This window comes from Geotrypetes seraphini, chromosome 15 (assembly GCF_902459505.1).
Source record: "Geotrypetes seraphini chromosome 15, aGeoSer1.1, whole genome shotgun sequence".
Taxonomy (NCBI): Eukaryota; Metazoa; Chordata; class Amphibia; order Gymnophiona; family Dermophiidae; genus Geotrypetes; species Geotrypetes seraphini.
In genome coordinates this window covers 68,111,382-68,134,734 of record NC_047098.1, presented here as the reverse complement: position 1 = coordinate 68,134,734, position 23,353 = coordinate 68,111,382, and the positions used below count along the sequence as shown (strand labels likewise).

Sequence of the window (23,353 nt, the reverse complement as noted above, 5' to 3'; positions counted from 1 at the left end):
TCCTTCGGGAATTTCTCCTCTGCATTTTCCAACAGCATTTTTTGGGTATGTTATTTGTTACTCCTTTCGGAGTATTGTTTTTTCTCTCTGTTGTTTCCAGTTCTTGGTTCTGCTTGGCTATTCGGCAGACTGAGGGAAATAGAGAGGAGGGGCTAGGATATACTGTCCCAAAGTTTTGTTTTCAGTCTCCACCTGCTGGTCATGATTAGATATATACCCAATCGTAAAGTTAACCTCTACTGGTCTGGAGAAGCTAAAAGAAAGTAAATTAGCAGGTAAGAACCTAATTTCTCCTTGTTTTTTTCATTTTATATCTTACAACAAGTGTACAATAAATATCAAACATTACAATACCACTTGAAAATCTACAATATTATACAAGATTTAACCCCCACCCCTTCCCAAATTCAAATATAAGATTATTTTTATGAGATAGAATATATATATATGAAAGACATATTATTAGTGGAAAACCAAGAATCCCCCCCATCCCAAAAAGTGTAAATTATTCATTATAATAATGGTCCCCACACATCCTTAAATTTATTATAACCTTTTTGCACTGCCAATGCTCTTTCCATTTTATATACATGACAAACTGAATTCCACCAGAAACAATAATTCAGCCTTTTATAATCCTTCCAATTATGTTATTTGTTGGATGGCAACTCCTGTCAATATCAGCAAAAGCTTGTTATTTACAGATATTTGACTTTTAGCTCTCATGGACATGCCAAATAAAATTGTGGCATGACAGTGCTACATGATTTTCTGGGACACCAGGCCACACAATGGTATAAATTATTATCTGGCTATTTAAATAAGAAACCAAAGACTGGACTTAGAGATATTTGGAGTATTGAAATTAAGCATCAAATTAATGCATCTCAATGGACACATATTTGGTCTTGGAGGATGAAATGTACAATGTCTGCATCTGAGGCAAACATGGTTTTTCCTGCATTGTCATCTCGAAGCTGAAACTTTAGATCATTTATTGTTTTATTGTCCATTCATTAAGGCTTTTTGGCAGTCTATTTGGGATCAAATAAATTGTTTGTTAGAGAACCATGTAGCATTGTCATGACACAATTTTATTTGGTATGTCTATGAGAGCTAAAAATCAAATATCTGCTATAACTGTGTTTTTATGAAGATGTTAAAAGAAATACAAGATATGTTTATAGGGTTTAAATGATGTAATGGGTTCTTGATGTTAGATGAAAAAATGAATAAAGAATTTGGAAAAAAAAAATTAATATCCCACATTTAATCTGCTGCTCTCAAGCCTCTCGTTGCAGATCCTTCTGATTGCACTGGCCAAAAGCCAGATAGAAGCAAGTATAGAAAAGAAAGAAATGACAGATCCATATGGCACTGTAATGTTTTAATGGTAAAGGTTGCGATACTTTATTAAACTATATAAAGTAAATTAATGGTCAGCTCCCCTGCTGCTGAACAGCTTTGCCGATCTGTAGTTCTGTCTCATGGCTTATAAATCTTTATTCATTTTCAACTATTACAATAAGTGTATAATAATCAGAAATATTTTTAACTAATCACTTGACAATCTTATTTATATGCCTCCAAATATATAAATATAAAAGAATCCCACCCCACCCACATATTAATAATTAACAATTATTATCATTCATAATCCCACCCCCCTATATCTTATCCAATATTAAGGTGTTTAAGATGTCTGATCATTAGAATAAATAATCAATGGCCCCCAAATCTTTTTAAACTTATGATAATTTCCTTGTTGCATAGCAAGCACCCTTTCCATGGCTTACATGTAAGCTTTCAGTTCTAAGCTCTGACAAAATGTCATGCAGAGACTACTGAGTCTATAGGATTGGCTGTGACTTCCTCTTCCACCTCTTCTGGTGCACTGCCCCTTCCTCAGCCATACCATCTTCCTGCTCCTCTGTTGCCTGGTCATGGGAAAAACAGAAAGGATAAGGATACAGTTCAGAGCTTCTGAGCACATGCAGGTGTCAACTCAGAATGAGGCAGCTGAAGCAGGTGGCAAACATTTTTTGGAGGGTAATAACAAGTTTCCCCAAAATGCCATGGTGGCATCTGTCTCACATTGCTTCCTTGATGAAGAGAAAAATGTGAAAGAGAAGAGCCCTCAAATGCAGCAATAAAAAGAAAAGTGTTCAGTGCCATATCCTGTCCCCCCAAATATGTCTGCATTGAAGGGGAAACAAACCAGTACCTTGAATGACTGCATGGACAATTTATTATCAGCGCTGAGTGGATGAGCTTGATGGTTCGGCATTTTCACTATTAAAAAGTCTTAGGCTTTAATTGCTACAGTTTTTTGCACAGTATCACCAGTAACTTGCAAAGGAGAAATTAGGTTCTTACCTGCTAATTTACTTTCTTTTAGCTTCTCCAGACCAGTAGAGGTTAACTTTACGATTGGGTATATATCTAATCATGACCAGCAGGTGGAGACTGAAAACAAAACTTTGGGACAGTATATCCTAGCCCCTCCTCTCTATTTCCCTCAGTCTGCCGAATAGCCAAGCAGAACCAAGAACTGGAAAACAACAGAGAGAAAAAACAATACTCCGAAGGAGTAACAAATAACATACCCAAAAAATGCTGTTGGAAAATGCAGAGGAGAAATTCCCGAAGGAAGAAGGTCCCCACAGCTCGCCAGCTAAGCCAGCCGAGCCACAGCCGCTGTTCTTCAATTCTCCCCGGCCCTAGAAAAATACTAGAACCCGCAGCAAAAACCAAAAACTGCCCGCGCAACAGCCCCAACAACAACAACAACAGACAGGGTGGGGACCTCTACTGGTCTGGAGAAGCTAAAAGAAAGTAAATTAGCAGGTAAGAACCTAATTTCTCCTTCTTTAGCACTCTCCAGACCAGTAGAGGTTAACTTTACGATTGGGACGTACCAAAGCAGTCCCTCTCACGGGCGGGACCCCCGAAGGGCCGATACCAGAACACGCTCACCGAACACCGCGTCCCGACGCGCCTGAACATCTACCCGATAATGCCGAACAAATGAATGCAAGGAGGACCAAACCGCAGCCTTACAAATATCCACCGGAGGCACGAGCGACGACTCAGCCCAAGAAGCCGCCTGACCCCTAGTGGAATGAGCCTTGAGAAACTCCGGAACCGGCTTCTGACTCAGAAGATAAGCGGAAGCAATCATCTCCTTGATCCAACGCGCAATAGTAGCCTTAGAAGCGCCAGCCCCCCGACGAGGACCCGCCAGAAGCACAAAGAGATGATCGGAGCTCCGAAAATCCCGGGTCCGCTGCACATAAGCATGGAGGACCCGACCGACATCCAACTTGCGCAGCTGTCGTTGCTCAGAAGAACCCTCCCGACTACCCAAGACCGGGAGGACCACCGATTGATTGACATGAAAAGGAGAAACTACCTTCGGCAGAAAGGAAGGAACAGGCCGCAAAACAACCCGCTCCTTCGAAAACTCCAGGAAGGGAGCCCTACAAGAGAAAACCTGTAGCTCAGACACCCGTCTAGCGGAAGTAATGGCCACCAAAAAGACCGACTTCAGCGTAAGGTCCTTCAACGAACAGCCATCCAACGGCTCGAAAGGAGGGCGCACTAGAACAGAGAGAACCAGATTGAGATCCCAAGATGGAATCGAGGGCCTTATGGGAGGCCTGATCAACTTGGCCGCCCTAAGAAAACGAATCACATCAGGAATGGCTGACAAACGCTGACCTGACACCAGCCCCCGAAAAGCCGACAGGGCCGCCAGATGAACCCGAAGAGAAGACCAGGCCAGGCCCCTATCCAGGCCATCCTGCAAAAACTCTAGAATGTTAGGCAGAGAAGCGCGAAAGGAGACCACTCCCCGCGCTCGGCACCATTCCTCAAAAAGACGCCAAACCCGTACATAAGCCCGAGAGGTAGAAAGCCTCCGGGACCCCAAAAGTGTAGAGATCACCTTGTCGGAATATCCCTTCTTACTCAGGCGGCCCCTTTCAAGAGCCAAGCCGTAAGACAAAAGGGAGACGGGTCGAACATGGGAATGGGACCCTGCGTCAGAAGATCGCACCCGAGAGGCAGAGGAAGAGGATCCGCCACCAGATGCCTCACCAGATCCGCATACCACGGACGACGAGGCCAATCCGGAGCCACCAAGACCACCAGCCCCGGATGGCGAACAATGCGAAGCAGTACTCTGCCCACTAATGGCCAAGGAGGGAACACATACAACAGCCCCTCCGTTGGCCACGGTTGGACCAGAGCATCCAGACCCTCGGCCAGACCGTCCCTGCGACGACTGAAGAAGCGGGGTACTTTGGCGTTGCCACTTGTAGCCATCAGATCCATCAGGGGCTGCCCCCAAGCACGCACTAGCAACTGAAACGCCTCGGCGCCGAGACACCACTCTCCCGGATCCAAGAAGTGACGACTGAGGAAGTCCGCCTGAACGTTTTCTACCCCGGCAATGTGAGAGGCCGAGAGGTCCAGAAGATGCGACTCCGCCCAAACCATGAGCCGAGCCGCCTCCTGCGCCACCAGAGTGCTCTTGGTGCCCCCCTGACGATTGACATAAGCCACCGCCGTGGCATTGTCCGACAGGACTCTGACCGACTTGCCCAACAAAAGGGAGTGGAAAGCCAACAGCGCCAGCCGGACCGCCCTGGTCTCCAACACGTTGATCGACCAGGAGGCCTCCTCCGTGGACCAGGTTCCCTGAGCTGAGTGACCCAGACACTGGGCCCCCCAACCCAGGAGACTCGCATCCGTAAGGAGCACCGTCCACTGCGGAAGATCCAGACCCACCCCCTGAACTAGGTGAGGGGTCCGGAGCCACCAACGCAGACTGCAGCGCGCCAAGCCTCGCAGGGGAACCGGAACATCCATCCCGTGCCTCTGGGGAGACCACCTCCGGAGCAGAGCATACTGGAGAGGACGCATGTGGGCCCGCGCCCACCTCACCACGTCCAGGGACGCCGCCATCGACCCCAGGACCTGGAGGAAATCTCGTGCCCGAGGACACCGGGACGCCAAAAGCAGGCGAATCTGAGACTGCAATTTGCTCACCCGGGCCTCTGGGAGGAAGACCCTCCCCAAGGAGGTGTCGAACAGCACCCCGAGGTACTCCAGACGCTGAGCCGGAACCAACCGACTCTTGGAAAGGTTGACCACCCAGCCCAGCGACCGGAGAAACTCCACCACCCGAGCCGTAACCCGAGAGCTTTCCTGCAACGACTTGGCCCGAATTAACCAGTCGTCCAGGTAGGGGTGTACCAGAATGCCCTCCGACCGCAAGGCTGCCGCGACGACCACCATCACCTTGGTGAACGTCCGGGGAGCCGTGGCCAGCCCAAAGGGAAGCGCACAGAACTGATAGTGCCGACCCAAGATCGCAAAGCGCAGGAAACGCTGATGAGAGGTCCGAATAGGAACATGCAAGTAGGCCTCCGTCAGATCGAGAGAAGTGAGAAACTCCCCCGGCTGAACCGCCAGAATGACCGACCGCAGCGTTTCCATACGGAAAGAGGGAACCTTGAGAGCCCTGTTGACCCCTTTCAAATCGAGGATGGGCCGAAAAGTCCCCTCCTTCTTGGGCACCACAAAGTAAATGGAGTACCTGCCCGTGCCCCACTCCGGGGGGGGCACTGGAACTACTGCCCTGAGATCTAGCAAGCGCTGAAGGGTCTGGCGAAAAGCCTGCGTCTTCCCCGGAGTCTGACACGGAGAAGCGAGGAAAAAATCCGGCAGAGAGCGGGCGAACTCCAGGGCATAACCGTCCCGCACCACCTCCAGGACCCACTGATCGGACGTGATCTCGGCCCATTTGGGAAAAAAGTCGCGCAGCCGGGCCCCCACCGGAACCAAGGGGGGCGCCGGCAAGGCGTCATTGTGCAGGACGGGAAGCGGGGGAACCGGCGGAGGGGTTCCCTGCCCCCCGACGGGCCCCCCGAAAGGGCTGCATGCGCTGGAAGAACCGACCCCGGGAAAACCCCGGAGACTGGAAAGAAGCAGCCCCACGCCCAGGGCGATACTTGCGAAATTCCCGCAAACGCCCCCGGGCCGCACCACCCCGAGACGCCGGGCGGGCACGGTCCTCCGGCAAACGGGGAACTTTCGAGTCCGACAGAGTCTGAATCAACTTATCCAAGTCCTCTCCAAATAAAAACGACCCCCGAAAGGGAAATTTAGTAAGCTTAGCTTTGGACGCAGCATCCGCCGCCCAAGCGCGCAGTCACAACACACGCCTTGCGGCCACGCCAAAAGCCATGGACTTAGCCGAGATCCGCACCAAGTCATACAGAGCATCCGAGAGGAATGAGGCAGCCATCTCAATCTTCGCTACCTCCTGATCCACCAGAGACCAGTCGTCAGACTCTCGATCCAAGACCCGCTCCGCCCACCGAAACACGGCGCGAGCAACCAGTCCCCCACAAATAGCCGCCTGGACCCCAAAGGCAGAGACTTGAAAATTTTGCTTAAGGATGGTCTCCAATTTGCGCTCCTCAGAGTCCCGCAAGGCAGAACCGCCCTCAACAGGCACGGTATGCCGCTTGGAAATAGCCGAGACCACCGCATCCACGACTGGCGAAGCTAACGTAGCCCGATCCCCTTCAGGAATGGGATACAGGCGAGCCATGCTGCGCGCCAGCCGAAACGGCGTCTCCGGCGTTTTCCACTGCTCAAGAATAATATCCCGAATATCCTGATGCATAGGAAAAGAGCGGGAAACGGAACGGATCCCTCGTAACAGAGGGTCCCCCACACGCGGAGTCTCCGGCGGCGCGTCCTCAAAACGCAAAGCCGAAGAAACCTGTTGAATAAGGTCAGGCAGCTCATCTCTCTGAAAAAGGCGCACCACGGACGCCTCGTCACTGGAGAACGGGAAACCCGACAACCCGCCGCCAGCTTCCGTCCCCTCCAGAGGGTCCTGGAATTCCTCAGAAGGGTCCAGGTCCTCCTCCAGACCGACACGTTCCTCCGACCACAAATCCTCGTCCCACGACACCCGCGGACGCTTGGACAAGAGAGGCGGCGGAGGGGACGTCACGTCAGACGAGAGAGGCAAAGCCGCAGGGAGCGCGGAGGAAACCCCACCCCCCGAGACCCCCTGGGCGCAACCGGGACCCCCAGCCGCCTGAAAATAGGCTTTGCATAAAGAAAAGAAAAAATCAGGGGAAAAACCCCCCGAGGGTCCCAAGGGACTCCCTGCCACAGCAGGGGACCCAGCAGAAACCTGCCCCTGCTTAGACAAAACAGGGGGAAGGTCACCTGAGGTGGAAGACAAAATGGAGGGGCCAGACAGAGAAGATGGCGTCTTTCCCGCCAAAACAGCTCCCTCCACAGCCTGCAGCGGCTGAGAGACCTGAATAGTCTCAGCCGCTAAAGCAGGCAAGCCGGCATCAGCTGTCAAAATATCAGCTGAGAGGGAATCCTCTAACACCCGACCGTCGGCGGCTCGGGGAATCCCTCCGTGGGCGGACGGAGAAGACCGGGCTTCTCCACCGTTCCCTGCCGACTCGCGAGGCACCATCGGCGGGGAGCTCTGGGCGCCTGCAGCCGCTGCCGACGGAGCTCCTCCACCGCACCGGCCTGAACACCGCTTGCACAGGCCGGCCGCGAGTGCCTCGCGTCGGGAGCACAATGAGCACTTTTTCCCTTTAGAAGTGCTCATTGCTCCATACGCGACCTAGCTGTAAAAAAGTGCCGGTTAGTTGAAAAAATACAGTAAAATACAGTTTTCTTAAAGGGATACAACCCTCCAGACCAGCACTACCTCAGGAATTTTTTTTTTTTTTTTTTTACAGAACAGACTCCACAGGCTCTCGAAGCAATATGCCTTGCTTGATTTAGGGGGCAAGGCTTACTGCTGAGGCTCCTCTAAAAAAATATGGGGAGGTGGAGGAAGTGGGGGGAGGGACCCCGCTCGTGACCCGCCGGGTTTGACACCCCCGAGGTCGGACGAACCCCCAAACAGAGTCCGTCCAAGCTCCGTCCGGCTAAAAACAGGGACAATAAACCTCTAAACAAATTCCAACAGCCCTACCAAGGGAGATGGGTACAGATCACTCAACACCTGCTGGAGACTGAAAGAAGACTGAGGGAAATAGAGAGGAGGGGCTAGGATATACTGTCCCAAAGTTTTGTTTTCAGTCTCCACCTGCTGGTCATGATTAGATATATACCCAATCGTAAAGTTAACCTCTACTGGTCTGGAGAGTGCTAAAGAAGTTTTCATTTTTTTCTATTATATACCCTAAGCCGTTTCCCACTTTTCTTGCCTGATCAATATTCAGAGTAAGGACTCATCCTTTGGTAAACTTGTGGGGAAAGGAAAGCAGGGTAAGTGGCAACTGCCAGCAGCCCAGATTTACAGAGTGTTGAGAAAGCAAAAATTGCTGCGATGATCTTGCCATTGATAAGTCACTAAGATCCTACTTGTAGCAAAATGTCATAAGAACATAATAGCCTTACTGGGTCAGACCCTTACTGGTTCATTAAGCCCAGTAACCCATTCTCACGGAGACCAATCCAGGCCACTAATACCTGGCAAAAACCCAAGGAGTAGCAATATTCCATGCTACCGACCCAGAGCAAGCGGTGACTTTTCTTCCAGGAACTTGTCCAAACCTTTCTTAAAACCAGCTATGCTATCTGCTCTTACCACAATCTCTGGCACCGCGTTCCAGAGCTTAACTATTCACCGAGTGAAAAAAATATTTCCTCCTATTGGTTTTAAAAGTATTTCACTGTAACTTTGAGTATCCCCTAGTCTTCGTAATTTTTGATGGTATGAAAAATTGATCCACTTATACCTGTTCTACTCCACTCAGGATTTTGTAGACTTAAATCCTATCTCCCCTCAGTCATCTCTTTTCCAAACTGAAAAGCCCTAACCGTTTGTCTTTCCTCATACGAGAGGAGTTCCATCCCCTTTACCATCTTGGTCGCTGCTCTTTGAACCTTTTCTAGCATCACTATATCTTTCGTTGAGATAAGGAGACCAGAATTGAACGCAATACTCCAGATGAGGTCACACCATGGAGTGATACAGGGGCATTATAACATTCTTAATCTTGTTAACCATCCCTTTTTTAATAATTCCTAGTATTCTGTTTGCTTTTTTGGCCATCATCACACATTAGACGGAAGGTTTCATTGTAATGTCTACGATGACACCCAGATCCTTTTCTTGGGCGCTAATCCCCAAGGTGAACCCTAGCATCCGGTAACTGTGATTCAGGTTATTCTTCCTGCACGCTCTGGCTGCTCTCTCCTGCCTCTCTCCCGCTGCCCTCTCCTGGTCGGCGGTTCGCAGTCAGAAAATACCGCGAATGACTCATGTCTTGTGCACTAGAATAATAGTGGAATGCAATCAGAAATTTAAAACATGAAAAGTCTTCAGCGGTACTGCCCTGCCATGACAGAAAATATATCCATTCTTTCTTTTTTTTTTAAACTTTTTATTTATAGAATTTTCATTCTTTCAATACATGAATCACATATTATAAAATGTATAATAAAATATATATGTATGTACAAATTCATATCATAGATATTCATCCCTTTCCCCTATTAATTGTTTTTCCATTTTTCTTTCATATTAATATCTATATTTCCCACCCTAACCCTATATTACTATTATCAATATGTTAAGATATCTGATCTCTAGAATAATTAGTCAATGGATCCCATATTTTCTTAAAATTTTTAATATTTCCTTGTTGTAAAGCCAAAATTTTATCCATTCTTTCTTTGTGGGGGAAAAGCATCTAACTTGCTGCCTTTTACCTCTGAAATTTTGAGGATCCTGAAGGGGCTATGTAGATGTCCAATATACATTATAATGAAATTTATTTCCTAAATTACATATAGCATAAGCAATTTACTTCCTTCCGCCATTGCAGGACAGAATACTACAAATGTGAAGTCAGGCTACTTCCAACTTGCTGCACTAATGCAGATTAGCATTTTCTCACGTGAAAAAAAAGGAGAAATTAGGTTCTTACCTGCTAATTTACTTTCTTTTAGCTTCTCCAGACCAGTAGAGGTTAACTTTACGAATGGGTATATATCTAATCATGACCAGCAGGTGGAGACTGAAAACAAAACTTTGGGACAGTATATCCTAGCCCCTCCTCTCTATTTCCCTCAGTCTGCCGAATAGCCAAGCAGAACCAAGAACTGGAAAACAACAGAGAGAAAAAACAATACTCCAAAAGGAGTAACAAATAACATACCCAAAATGCTGTTGGAAAATGCAGAGGAGAAATTCCCGAAGGAAGAATGTCCCCACAGCTCGCCAGCTAAGCCAGCCGAGCCACAGCCGCTGTTCTTCAATTCTCCCCGGCCCTAGAAAAATACTAGAACCCGCAGCAAAAACCAAAAACTGCCCGCGCAACAGCCCCAACAACAACAACAACAGACAGGGTGGGGACCTCTACTGGTCTGGAGAAGCTAAAAGAAAGTAAATTAGCAGGTAAGAACCTAATTTCTCCTTCTTTAGCACTCTCCAGACCAGTAGAGGTTAACTTTACGAATGGGACGTACCAAAGCAGTCCCTCTCACGGGCGGGACCCCCGAAGGGCCGATACCAGTACACGCTCACCGAACACCGCGTCCCGACGCGCCTGCACATCAACCCGATAATGACGAACAAAGGAATGCAAGGAGGACCAAACCGCAGCATTACAAATATCCACTGGAGGCACGAGCGACGACTCAGCCCAAGAAGCCGCCTGACCCCGAGTGGAATGAGCCTAGAGAAACTCCGGAACAGGCTGCTGTTTCAGAAAATAAGCGGAAGCAATTGTCTCCTTGATCCAGCGCGCAATAGTAGCCTTAGAAGCGCCCGCTCCCCGACGAGGACCCGCCAGGAGGACAAAGAGATGATCGGACTTCCGGAATTCCTGGGTCCGCTGCACATAAGAGCGAAGGACCCGACCGACATCCAACTTGCGCAGCTGCCGTTGCTCAGAAGAGCCCTCCCGACCACCCAAGACCGGGAGAACCACCGATTGATTGACATGAAAAGGAGAAACAACCTTCGGCAGAAAGGAAGGAACAGGCCGCAAGACGACCCGCTCCCTAGAAAACTCCAAGAAGGGAGCCCTACAAGAGAAAGCCTGCAGCTCAGAAACACGCCTAGCAGAAGTAATGGCCACCAAAAAGACCGCCTTCAAAGTAAGGTCCTTCAAAGAACAGTCGTCCAAGGGCTCGAAAGGCGGACGCACCAAAACAGAGAGAACCAGATTAAGATCCCAAGAGGGAACCGAGGGCCGTAGGGGAGGCCTAAGCAACTTGGCTGCCCGCAAAAACCGAATCACATCAGGAAGAGCCGATAAACGCTGACCTGACACCAACCCTCGAAAGGCCGACAGGGCCGCAATATGAACCCGGAGAGAAGACCAAGCCAGGCCTCTATCCAGGCTATCCTGCAAGAACTCCAGAATGTTAGGCAGAGAAGCGCGAAAGGAGGTCACTCCCCGCGCCCGACACCATTCCTCAAAGAGACGCCAAACCCGCACATAAGCCCGAGAGGTAGAAAGCCTCCGGGACCCCAACAGTGTAGAGATCACCTTGTCTGAATATCCCTTCTTGCTAAGGCGACCCCTTTCAAGAGCCATGCCGTAAGACAGAAGGGAGACGGGTCGAACATGGGAATGGGACCCTGCATCAGAAGGTCGTCCGAGAGAGGCAGAGGAAGAGGAACCGCCACCAGGTGCCTCCCCAGATCCGCATACCACGGACGTCGAGGCCAATCCGGAGCCACCAGCACCACCAAACCCGGATGGTGAACAATGCGAAGAAGCACTCTGCCCACCAGCGGCCAAGGAGGGAACACATACAACAGCCCCTCCGTTGGCCAAGGCTGGACCAGAGCATCCAGACCCTCGGCCAGCCCGTCCCTGCGACGACTGAAGAAGCGGGGCACTTTGGCGTTGCCACTCGTGGCCTTCAGGTCCATCAGGGGCTGCCCCCAAGCTTGCACTATCAACCGAAACGCTCCGGCGCCGAGAAACCACTCTCCTGGATCCAGGAAGTGACGACTGAGGAAGTCTGCCTGAACATTTTCTACCCCGGCTATATGAGAAGCCGAGAGGTCCAGAAGATGGGACTCCGCCCAACCCATGAGCCGAGCCGCCTCCTGCGCCCCAGGAGTGCTCTTGGTGCCCCCCTGACGATTGACATAAGCCACCGCCGTGGCAATGTCCGACAGGACTCTGACCAACTTGCCCAGCAAAAGGGAGTGGAAAGCTAACAGCGCCAGCCTGACCGCTCTGGTCTCCAACACGTTGATCGACCAGGAGGCCTCCTCCGCGGACCAGGTGCCCCGAGCTGAGTGGCCCATAAACTGAGCCCCCCAACCGAGGAGACTCGCATCCGTAAGGAGCACCGTCCACTGCGGGAGATCCAGACCCACCCCCTGAACCAGGTGAGGGGTCCGGAGCCACCAGCGCAGACTGCAGCGCGCCAAGCCTCGCAGGGGAACCGGAACATCCAAATCTTGCCTCCGGGGAGACCACCTCCGGAGCAGAGCATACTGAAGAGGACGCATGTGGGCCCGCGCCCACCTCACCACGTCCAGGGACGCCGCCATTGACCCCAGGACTTGGAGGAAATCTCGCGCCCGAGAACCCCGGGACGCCAAAAGCAGGCGAATCTGAGACTGCAATTTGCTCACCCGGGCCTCTGGGAGGAAGACCCTCCCCAAGGAGGTGTCGAACAGCACCCCGAGGTACTCCAGACGCTGAGCCGGAACCAACCGACTCTTGGAAAGGTTGACCACCCAGCCCAGCGACCGGAGAAACTCCACCACCCGAGCCGTAACCCGAGAGCTTTCCTGCAACGACTTGGCCCGAATTAACCAGTCGTCCAGGTAGGGGTGTACCAGAATGCCCTCCGACCGCAAGGCTGCCGCGACGACCACCATTACCGTGGTGAGCGTCCGAGGAGCCGTGGCCAGACCAAAGGGAAGCGCACAGAACTGAAAGTGCCGCCCCAAGATCGCAAAGCGAAGGAAGCGCTGATGAGAGGTCCGAATTGGAACCTGCAAGAAGGCCTCCGTCAGATCGAGAGACGTAAGAAACTCCCCCGGCTGAACCGCCAGAAAGACCGACCGCAGCGTTTCCATGCGGAAAGACGGAATCTTGAGAGCTCTGTTGACCCCTTTCAAATCCAGGATGGGCCGAAAGGTCCCCTCCTTTATGGCCACCACAAAATAAATGGAGTACCTGCCGGTGCCCCACTCCGTAGGGGGCACCGGCACCACTGCCTCGAGATCTAGCAAACGCTGAAGGGTTTGACGAAAAACCTGCGTCTTCCATGGAGTCTGACATGGAGAAGCGAGGAAAAGGTCCGGCAGAGAGCGGGTAAACTCCAGAGCGTAACCGTCCCGCACCACCTCAAGGACCCACTGATCGGACGCGATCTCGGCCCATTTGGGGAAAAAATTGCGCAGCCGGGCCCCCACCGGAACCAAAGGGGGCGCCGGCAAGGAGACATTGCGCAGGACGGGAAGCGGGGGAACCGGCGGAGGGATTCCCTGCCCCCCAACGGGCCCCCCGAAAGGGCTGCATGCGCTGGAAGAACCGACCCCGGGAAAAACCCTGAGCCGGGAAAGAAGCAGCCCCACGCCCCGGGCGTTACTTGCGAAATTCCCGCAAACGCCCCCGGGCAGCCCCACACCCAGACGCAGGGCGGGCACGGTCCTCAGGCAGACGGGGCACCTTCGAGTCCGTCAGAGTCTGAATCAACTCATCTAATTCCTCTCCAAACAAAAAGACCCCCTAAAGGGAACTTTAGTAAACTTAGCTTTGGACGCAGAATCCGCCGCCCAAGCGCGCAGCCACAAAACACGCCGCGCGGCCACGCCATAGACTTAGCCGAAATCCGCACCAAGTCATAAAGAGCAGCTGAGAGGAACGAGGCAGCCATCGCAACCTTCGCTACCTCCTGATCCACTAGAGACCAGTCATCAGACTCTCGATCCAGGACACGCTCAGCCCACCGAAACACGGCGCGAGCGACTAGCTCCCCACAAATAGCCGCCTGGACCCCAAAGGCAGAAACATCAAAATCATACTTAAGAAGTGTCTCTAACGCACGCTCCTCCGAGACCCTAAGAGCAGAACCGTCCATAACAGGCACGGTATGCCGCTTAGGAAGTGCCGAGACCACCGCGTTCCCCATTGGCGAAATTAAGGTAGCCCCACCTCCCTCCGGGACGGGATACCCAAGAGCCAAGGCGCACACCAAACGAAACTGCGCCCATAGGCCACTGCGCCAACACAAAATCCCGCAAATCCTGACGCACAGGAAAAAAGCGGGAAACAGGACAGACCCCCCTGAAGCAGAGGGGCCCCCATACGCGGGGTCTCCGGCGGCGACACTGCAAAAATGCCGCACCAAGGAGACCTGCTACACAGGTCTAAAAGCTCATCCCTCTGAATAAAAAGCGCACCACGGACGCATCTGCTCTGGAAGACGGGAAACCCGCCGCCCCGCTGCCAACAGGCGTCCCCTCTAGAGGATCCTGGAAGCCCGCCAAAGCAGCCAGGTCCTCAACCAGGCCAACACGCTCCTCCGCCCACCAATTCGCAATCCAAGCCCCCCCGCGGGCGCTTGGATGAGGGAGGAGGAAGAGGGGACGCCAAACGAAAAGAGGGAGGCAAAGCCATAGGGGGCGCGGAGGGAAACCCCCCCGAAACCCCCCAGGCGCACGTGGGACCCCCAAAAGTCCGCACAAAGAAAGAAAATAAATTGGGGGCAAAAAAACCCCTGGGGGTCCCCAGGGACTCCCTGCCCCAGCAGGGGTCCATGCTGAAACCTGCCCCTGTGTTCGCCATACAGGGGGAAGGTCACCTGAGGTTGCAGACAAAATGGAGGGGCCAGACAAAGAAAATGGCGAAGTTCCCGCCAAAAATGCTCCCTCCATGGCCTGTAGCGGCTGAGAAGACTGAACAGTCTCAGCCGCTAAAACAGGCAAGTCGGCATCAGCTGTCAAAAAATCAGCTGAGAGGGAATCCTTCGGGGAATCCCTCCGTGGGCGGTTGTGGAAGACCGGGCTTCCCCACTGCTCCAAGCCGACTCGCGAGGCACCATCGGCGGGGAGCTCTGGGCGCCTGCAGCCGCTGCCGACGGAGCTCCACCACCTCACCGACCCAAACCGCCGAGTTCAGGCCGGCCGCGAGTGCCTCGCGGCTGGACTAAAATTGTGGCCTACTCCCCCGGAGAAGGGCACAATTGCTCCATACGCGACCTAGCTATAAAAAAGTGCTGGTTACATGAAAAAATACAGTAAAATACAGTTTTCTTAAAGGGAAACAACCCTTCAGACCAGCACTACCTCAGGATTTTTTTTTTTTTTTTTTTTTTTTTTACAGAACAGACTCCACAGGCTCTCGAAGCAATATGCCTTGCTTGACTTAGGGGGCAAGGCTTACTGCTGAGGCTCCTCTAAAAAAATGTGGGGAGGTGGAGGAAGTGGGGGGAGGGACCCCGCTCGTGACCCGCCGGGTTTGACACCCCCGAGGTCGGACGAACCCCCAAACAGGGCCCGACCAAGCTCCGTCCGGCCAAAAACAGGGACAATAAACCCCTAAACAAATTCCAACAGCCCTACCAAGAGAGATGGGTACAGATCACTCAACACCTGCTGGAGACTGAAAGAAGACTGAGGGAAATAGAGAGGAGGGGCTAGGATATACTGTCCCAAAGTTTTGTTTTCAGTCTCCACCTGCTGGTCATGATTAGATATATACCCATTCGTAAAGTTAACCTCTACTGGTCTGGAGAGTGCTAAAGAAGTTATGATTTTGTGCACCAAAAGGTTTGTTACAGGTCTCATTGTCATCATTACAACTCTGACTGTAGTGATGGAAGCAATACCTGTATTTTCATATAGCCACAATGTTTAACGAGTCACATCCATTCAAGGACTATGCTCACATGTCTACAATATGGCAGAGATTGATAACCATGCAAGATCACAAACTTGAGGGCCCTCTCCTGCATTCCCTTATCCTAATCTTCACAAACTACGCACCCCTTAAAAGTCAAAGATCACTTCCCCCTCAGATCTCAGCTGCAGCAGTCCTCCATTCCTCCCCCCACTCACAGCAGAAGATAAAGTCCATAAGGCCCATCAATTCTGCCCAAATAGGCCCAGACATCCATCTACCACTGAATCTCATCGTCTCAGTAGGTCTACCAAAGGTGCTACTAATTTTACAAGGCACAGAATAGAAAGTAAAAGAAAAGAAAGCAGTATTAAGCCCCCGATATCACCACTTTCCCACCTCAAGAGACAGGGCTTCTCCACCATCTCGACAGATCTTTAGCCCGTGGCATTTAACTGAAGGGAAACAGGACAGGGATATGTTTAGGGGGTGAAGAACTTATGTGCACAACAGAAGAGCAGGACTTGGGTGTGATTGTATGTGATGATCTTAAGGTGACCAAACAGGTTGAAAAGGTGATGGCGAAAGCTAGAAGGATGCTAGGGTGCATAGGGAGAGGTATGGCCAGTAGGAAAAAGGAAGTATTGATGCCCCAGTATAAAACTTTGGTGAGACCTCATTTAGAATATTGTGTACAATTGTGGAGGCCACATCTTCAAAAAGATATAAAAAGGATGGAGTCAGTCCAGAGAAAGGCTACTAAAATGGAATCTGGTCTTCTTGATAAGGTGTATGGGGACAGACTTAAAGACCTCAATCTGTATACTTTGGAGGAAAGGCGGGAGAGGGGAGATATGATAGAGACGTTTAAATACCTACATAATGTAAATGCGCACGAGTCGAGTCTCTTTAATTTGAAAAGAAACGCTGCAATGAGAGGACATAGATGAAGTTAAGTGGTGATAGGCTATATCTAAGGAAATAGTTTTTTACAGAAAGGGTAGTGATTATGTCTGAATTGAAAAGGACCTGGGATAGGCATGTGGGATCTCTCAGAGAGAGAAAGATATAATGGTTATTGTTGATGGGCAGACTAGATGGGCCATTTGGCCTTTATCTGCCATCACATTTCTATGAATACCTGAATAAATTCATGTAAACCATTACCCCAGGCGAATGGTATAGAAAATTGAATGAATAAATACTCTTAATATTTTGTCTAAGCCCATCATTCAAGAAAATCTCAAAGCAAACAACTCCCTAACAATAGTGTGCTATAAAAGATTTTCACTCTTCCTCTGAACTATGCCACATCATTAAGACTGAAATGCTGCTACATTCTGAATAAATGCTACAACTGTAATGGTTCTGCAACATAAATATTACCTTTAATATGACGACACAGCGCAGTGTCCACTAGACAAAGCCTCGGGTTCATATCAATGCCTGAAAAGATATTTTAACAGATTAGAAATATGGCAGTAAAACTGTAGAAAGATTATAGCAAAAGCAATTAGATCTCACGTTATGTCAACAAGTGAATGTATCAGCAGAAAAACCAGGTATAACAGACACTGGACGCCTGAGAACCAACGATGCCAGATGCTGACTTATTCTAGCGCTGCTTTATGAACACTCCATCAGAAGATGCTGCTGGGTGCAGATACCATCCAGCGCAATTCTAGTGCTTGGCAAGCCAAAAACAGTCTCACCATTCAAAGAGAATTTGTAGGGAGATCTTCTTCCACGTATCTGCAAATGATCAGATGAACTCTTGTTAAAATTTACATTTCTATAGTTAGAGACACTTGGAAGTCTGTATTTTGGGTGCCTCATTACACATGTATCACAGTCAAGGTTGCCAGTTCTACTCAGAAATCAGCTGACTTCATGTTCACATAGTCAGACAGCAGTTGAACACTAGTGTTCCTCACAGAACTGGAATGGCAAATCTTAGGCTATGAAGTACCACAGCACGTCTGTGCGACAGGACTTACCTATTATTCCTGCCCCAACCAAAGGGTTTTCGCTCCATGACAGCATTAATGCTACCACCTAAAGAGAAAGAAAAGTCATGTTTCCAGACACTTGTTCCCTAATTAAAATTGTATCTTATACAGCACTTCATTCTGGAATGTGTTGCAGTTTTATTTCACCGATCCAAGATAAATGGTTCAATGATTAAAGCGTAACCACAAAGTTGCTTTCTGAGGCGTTTCCAACGACATGAACTTATGGTAAAAGTTCCATCGGGATAGACCTCAATATCCAACAGCCAAGCCAAAAATTGCTTATTTATAAACTTGTCTACCTGAACACTTTCTTCACATGTCTATGAAAGCTTATCATCACACCCAAGAGATTCATAAGCCAAATACTGTAAAAGCTTTGTTAATTCCTTAGGCAGAGCTCTCTTCGGACAGCTACCCTGTTTCCCCAAAAGTAAGACACTGTCTTATATTAATTTTGGACCCACAAAAGGCACTAGGTCTTATTTTCGGAGTAGGTCTTCCTTTCTTCATGTACAATGATCATCTCTCCCTTCCATCCCAATTTTTCCTTTCTCCCCCAACATGTGCATCTTTCCTCCCCTCATGCAGTGTCTTTCTATCGCTCCCTCCCATCCCCCTATGCAGAAGAACCTTTGCAGCTTGTATCCCTCCCTCCCCCTTCCATCTCTCCTGCCGACTGCAAGAATAAAATACTGTACCTTGTAACAAACGGCAGCGTCACAGCAATGTAGACAGGCTGCTTCGTGGCCTTCTCCTGTGTGTGCCGCGTTGCTGACGACATCAGTGATGCGGCAGAGGAACACCCAGGCAGGCCGCGAAGCAGGCGCTTCCATTTGTATTTTGGTTTCGCAGTCGGCAGGAGAGATGGAAGGGTCGGGGGGGGGGGGGGGGACGGGGTGCACTCTAGGGCTTATTTTCGGTAGTAGGGTTTATTTTCAGGGAAATACGGTACATATTTCTTCCTTTAACTATGAAAGCAAATTATATCGTCATTCAATTTTAGTTATGGTATTGTTACTCAGACCAAAACCTTGTAACTGTAAAACCAAGTTTGAGCCCTTTAACTAGATAAGTTAAGCAAACTTTTAGTTACAACAGAAGTCACGCACCTGTAAAACCCATCTTCTGATTCCCTTGCAAACTCATCTTCCAGTAGAAAATCGGACTCTAAAAGGCAACAGCATGGTATAAGAACTGTCTGTGTTTACATCTTGCCAGCAAACATCAGAAAATGAATTCTAAGTTACTTTAATAATCTAAGCACATAAAATGTGCCATCGCAAGTCCCATTTTCTCAAATCTGAACTGTAGATTCAGAAAGGCACGTTTCATTCACTCTTCTCAGAGCAGTTGAACATTTTGCCAATCATCACAACCAAACAGTTCATGTTCTACTCAAATTCTTTTGTGCACACAAACTCTTTGCAAGGCTGTAGAAGCCATACAGAATTTAAGCTTCAAGACATTTTCATGCATTTTCTTCCCTGTAGTTATTTGCTTGATGAGCAGCAAAACAAACTTCAGTGAGAAGAAAGTCATCTTCCTCTGAATTTTATTAAGATACTGGGATCTTGCTAGGTACTTGTGACCTGGAATTGGCCATTGTTGGAAACAGGATCCTGGACTTGATGGACCTTTGGTCTGTCCCAGTATGGCGATGCTCATCATGAATCACATTCAGCTTACTTTCCACAGAAGGGGGGAAAAAAAAAAAAGCACAGGTAGAATTTCCTGTCAAAACCACTCCCCTGAGCACCTCAGGGAAGCTCATGTGCAGTTAGCCTTTATATCAAGAACCTGCCTACCATACCTTTACACTGCTAACATAGAAACATGACAGCAGATAAAGGCCAAATGGCCCATCTAGTCTGCCCATCCGCAGTAACCATTATCTCTTTCTCTCTCCGAGAGATCCCACATAGAAACATAGTGAAGGTTCAAATAGGAATACATGCAGCAAGGGAAGATTAGGTCCTTACCTTAATCTTCTTTCTAGTAAATAGACATCGGGCGGGAAGGCACTGGCGCATGCGCGGTGCGGGCATCTCGAAACTTCTAAGTTTCTTCAAGCAAGACATGCTTGTGAGACGTCCGTATCGGGGCTCTGTCGGATGACATCACCCATTAGTGAGAATACCTGCCTGCTTGTCCTGGGATAATGGCTTCTACCATCTCGCATGTATAGAATAAAACTGAAGATTTGCAGGACAACCCAGAATGAAGGGAGGCAGAGCACAAAAATGTTAATGAGGCTCTCTACACAGATCTTGTGATCAGAGGGTCACTCCCAGTTCCAGAATGTGTCTATTGCATTAGAAAGGGACCTCTACAAAGAACACAAGATGGCTTGTACCAGAACTAGTACCAGTGTGCTCCTTTATAGCAAGTGCTGCCATACCTCTGATGGACAGTTCAAAGCAATGCCCAGCACATGTGCTTCCTACCAATAGCCAAGTCCTTCCCACAGCCTTTCTGTAAAGCCCAGTCAAGCCCACACTGTCTGCATTGTTTTTCTTGTTACATTTTTCTCTTGGGGTGAGGGGGGCGGAAGAGGACAAAAACTCAATTAACTTTGGGGGTATACATCCCTGGAACACAGAGACCAAGACTAAATTAGCCCCTAAAACATGTGGGGAATTTTTCTTTGTCACCCCTTTTCTTAAAACCATGGGGCCTAAAACAGCATACCCAAGCAAGACCTAACCAGAACAGACTTGCACAGGTCCTTACAGGATATGTTACTCAGTAGTTCTCAGTCTCCCCATCTGATGGTAAAAGGTCATATACACTCTTGTTAGGAATAGTCTGGCGAGACGAGGAATAAGCATTTTCGGAGACACAAAATAAAAGCAAAATCTTTTAGACAATTTGGTTAATGTTATCAAAAATACACTAGTATAAGCATAACACTAAAAAAATGTTTTGTAATAAAAATGCAACATGTCTCTACAGAGCATCTTATGAGAATACAATGTGTTCGTTATCCACGCAAAACAGTGTGTTCTCATGAGAATGAAGATATTCGTAGAGCTGTGCACGAGTATTGTTACACCAAAAGATTTTACAAAAATAAGTGTGTATTAAACATATTTATAAAATACAAGCTGTTCTTTACAAGAATGGTACACAAAATGTTGACTATGGTGTTAGGAAGAAAAACTACAATAAAGCAGGGTCACACCCTCTTTTTCCCATAGGATCAATGGCTCCATATTCACATTTTCGGTATTCACGAGAACACACTGTACTTTCATTGGATGGCATCCAATTACCTGAAAAGCTCTCTTGTTCATTGTTCTTAAGTAGTCAGTTGATTTCTGTAAAAGAAAGGCCGTTATGTAAATTAAGCTGGCTAAAATGTACAATGAATTACAACCGAAGTACAACATTAATACATTTTTGGGGGTGGGAGAATTACACACATGAATCTCACTCTATCCCTTAACAATGTGTGTCACCCAAGTATAGAGTTAGGAAGCTTCTGGAAATCTTGCTACCAAGTAATTAAGATACTACATTGGGCAGCAGCGACATCGTGGAGCTGCACACTACACAGGAAAAAGGTGGCTCCACACTGTGCATGTTGCCATGAGACGGTGGTCCACTCGGTGGCATAATCCATCCATCCAATTAAGTTTCAGGCTTCTAAGTTTTATTTAGTCTTGATAGACCTACCGCCCATTGCAGAACTTCTGAGCGGTTTACAATAAGCATAATATTTAAGGAGGAAATCCATTATATAATAGGTTAACATAGAAAGATGACGTCAGAAAAGGGCCACAGCCCATCAAGTCTGCCCACTCTATTGACCCACCCCATTAAGTCTGAGTCCTTCTTGGGCACCACAAAGTAAATGGAGTACCTGCCCGTGCCCCACTCCGGAGGGGGCACCGGAACAACTGCCCTGAGATCTAGCAAGCGCTGAAGGGTCTGGCGAAAAGCCTGCGTCTTCCCCGGAGTCTGACATGGAGAAGCGAGGAAAAAATCCGGCAGAGAGCGGGCGAACTCCAGGGCATAACCGTCCCGCACCACCTCCAGGACCCACTGATCGGACGTGATCTCGGCCCATTTGGGGAAAAATTTGCGCAGCCGGGCCCCCACCGGAACCAAAGGGGGCGCCGGCAAGGCGTCATTGTGCAGGACGGGAAGCGGGGGAACCGGCGGAGGGATTCCCTGCCCCCCGACGGGCCCCCCGAAAGGGCTGCATGCGCTGGAAGAACCGACCCCGGGAAAATCCCGGAGACTGGAAAGAAGCAGCCCCACGCCCAGGGCGATACTTGCGAAAATCCCGCAAACGCCCCCGGGCCGCACCCCCCCCGAGACGCCAGGCGGGCACGGTCCTCCGGCAGATGGGGAACTTTCGAGTCCGACAGAGTCTGAATCAACTTATCCAAGTCCTCTCCAAACAAAAACGACCCCCGAAAGGGAAATTTAGTAAGCTTAGCTTTGGACGCAGCATCCGCCGCCCAAGCGCGCAGCCACAACACACGCCTTGCGGCCACGCCAAAAGCCATAGACTTAGCCGAGATCCGCACCAAGTCATATAGAGCATCTGAGAGGAATGAGGCCGCCATCTCAATCTTCGCTACCTCCTGATCCACCAGAGACTAGTCGTCAGACTCTCGATCCAAGACCCGCTCCGCCCACCGAAACACGGCGCGAGCGACCAGTCCCCCACAAATAGCCGCCTGGACCCCAAAGGCAGAGACCTGAAAATTTTGCTTAAGGATGCTCTCCAATTTGCGCTCCTCAGGGTCCCGCAAGGCAGAACCGCCCTCAACAGGCACGGTATGCCGCTTGGAAATTGCCGAGACCACCGCATCCACGACTGGCGAAGCTAACGTAGCCCGATCCCCTTCAGGAATGGGATACAGGCGAGCCATGCTGCGCGCCAGCCGAAACGGCGTCTCCGGCGTTTTCCACTGCTCCAGAATAATATCCCGAATATCCTGATGCATAGGAAAAGAGCGGGAAACGGAACGGATCCCCCGTAACAGGGGGTCCCCCACACGCGGAGTCTCCGGCGGCGCGTCCTCAAAACGCAAAATCGAAGAAACCTGCTGAATAAGGTCAGGCAGCTCTGAAAAAGGCGCACCACGGACGCCTCGTCACTGGAGAACGGGAAATCCGACAACCCGCCGCCAGCTTCCGTCCCCTCCAGAGAGTCCTGGCACTCCTCAGAAGGGTCCAGGTCCTCCTCCAGACCGACCCGTTCCTCCGACCACAAATTCTCGTCCCACGACACCCGCGGACGCTTGGACAAGGGAGGCGGCGGAGGGGACGTCACGCCAGACGAAAGAGGCAAAGCCGCAGGGAGCGCGGAGGAAAACCCACCCCCCGAAACCCCCTGGGCGCAACCGGGACCCCCAGCCGCCTGAAAATAGGCTCTGCATAAAGAAAAGAAAAATTCAGGAGAAAAACCCCCCGAGGGTCCCAAGGGACTCCCTGCTACAGCAG

At 49.8% G+C, this 23,353-nt stretch overlaps 1 protein-coding gene and 3 non-coding genes across 8 annotated transcripts in view; all 4 read right to left on the bottom strand.

Moving 5' to 3' along the window:
• Positions 1-1,368: 1,368 nt before the first annotated feature.
• Positions 1,369-23,353, bottom strand: part of TAF1D (TATA-box binding protein associated factor, RNA polymerase I subunit D) — a 39,155-nt gene continuing 17,170 nt past the window's right edge. The window contains exons 7-13 of one of the 5 annotated variants that reach the window (XM_033922555.1): positions 21,169-21,213; positions 20,627-20,701; positions 19,006-19,063; positions 17,882-17,939; positions 17,597-17,636; positions 17,271-17,330; positions 1,369-1,937 (exon numbers count right to left, since the gene is read on the bottom strand). The gene's annotated coding sequence lies outside the window, so the exon portion shown is untranslated. Of the gene's footprint in view, positions 1,938-17,270; positions 17,331-17,596; positions 17,637-17,881; positions 17,940-19,005; positions 21,214-23,353 lie in introns of all 5 variants that reach the window. The other 4 variants (XM_033922553.1, XM_033922552.1, XM_033922551.1 and 1 more) reach the window with 4 other exon arrangements.
• Positions 17,424-17,562, bottom strand: LOC117349489. Its single transcript, XR_004537177.1, has one exon. It is a non-coding gene; the product is annotated as a small nucleolar RNA SNORA8 (small nucleolar RNA).
• Positions 18,017-18,150, bottom strand: LOC117349492. Its single transcript, XR_004537180.1, has one exon. It is a non-coding gene; the product is annotated as a small nucleolar RNA SNORA18 (small nucleolar RNA).
• LOC117349488 lies at positions 19,204-19,276 on the bottom strand. The gene has a single exon (XR_004537176.1). It is a non-coding gene; the product is annotated as a small nucleolar RNA Z40 (small nucleolar RNA).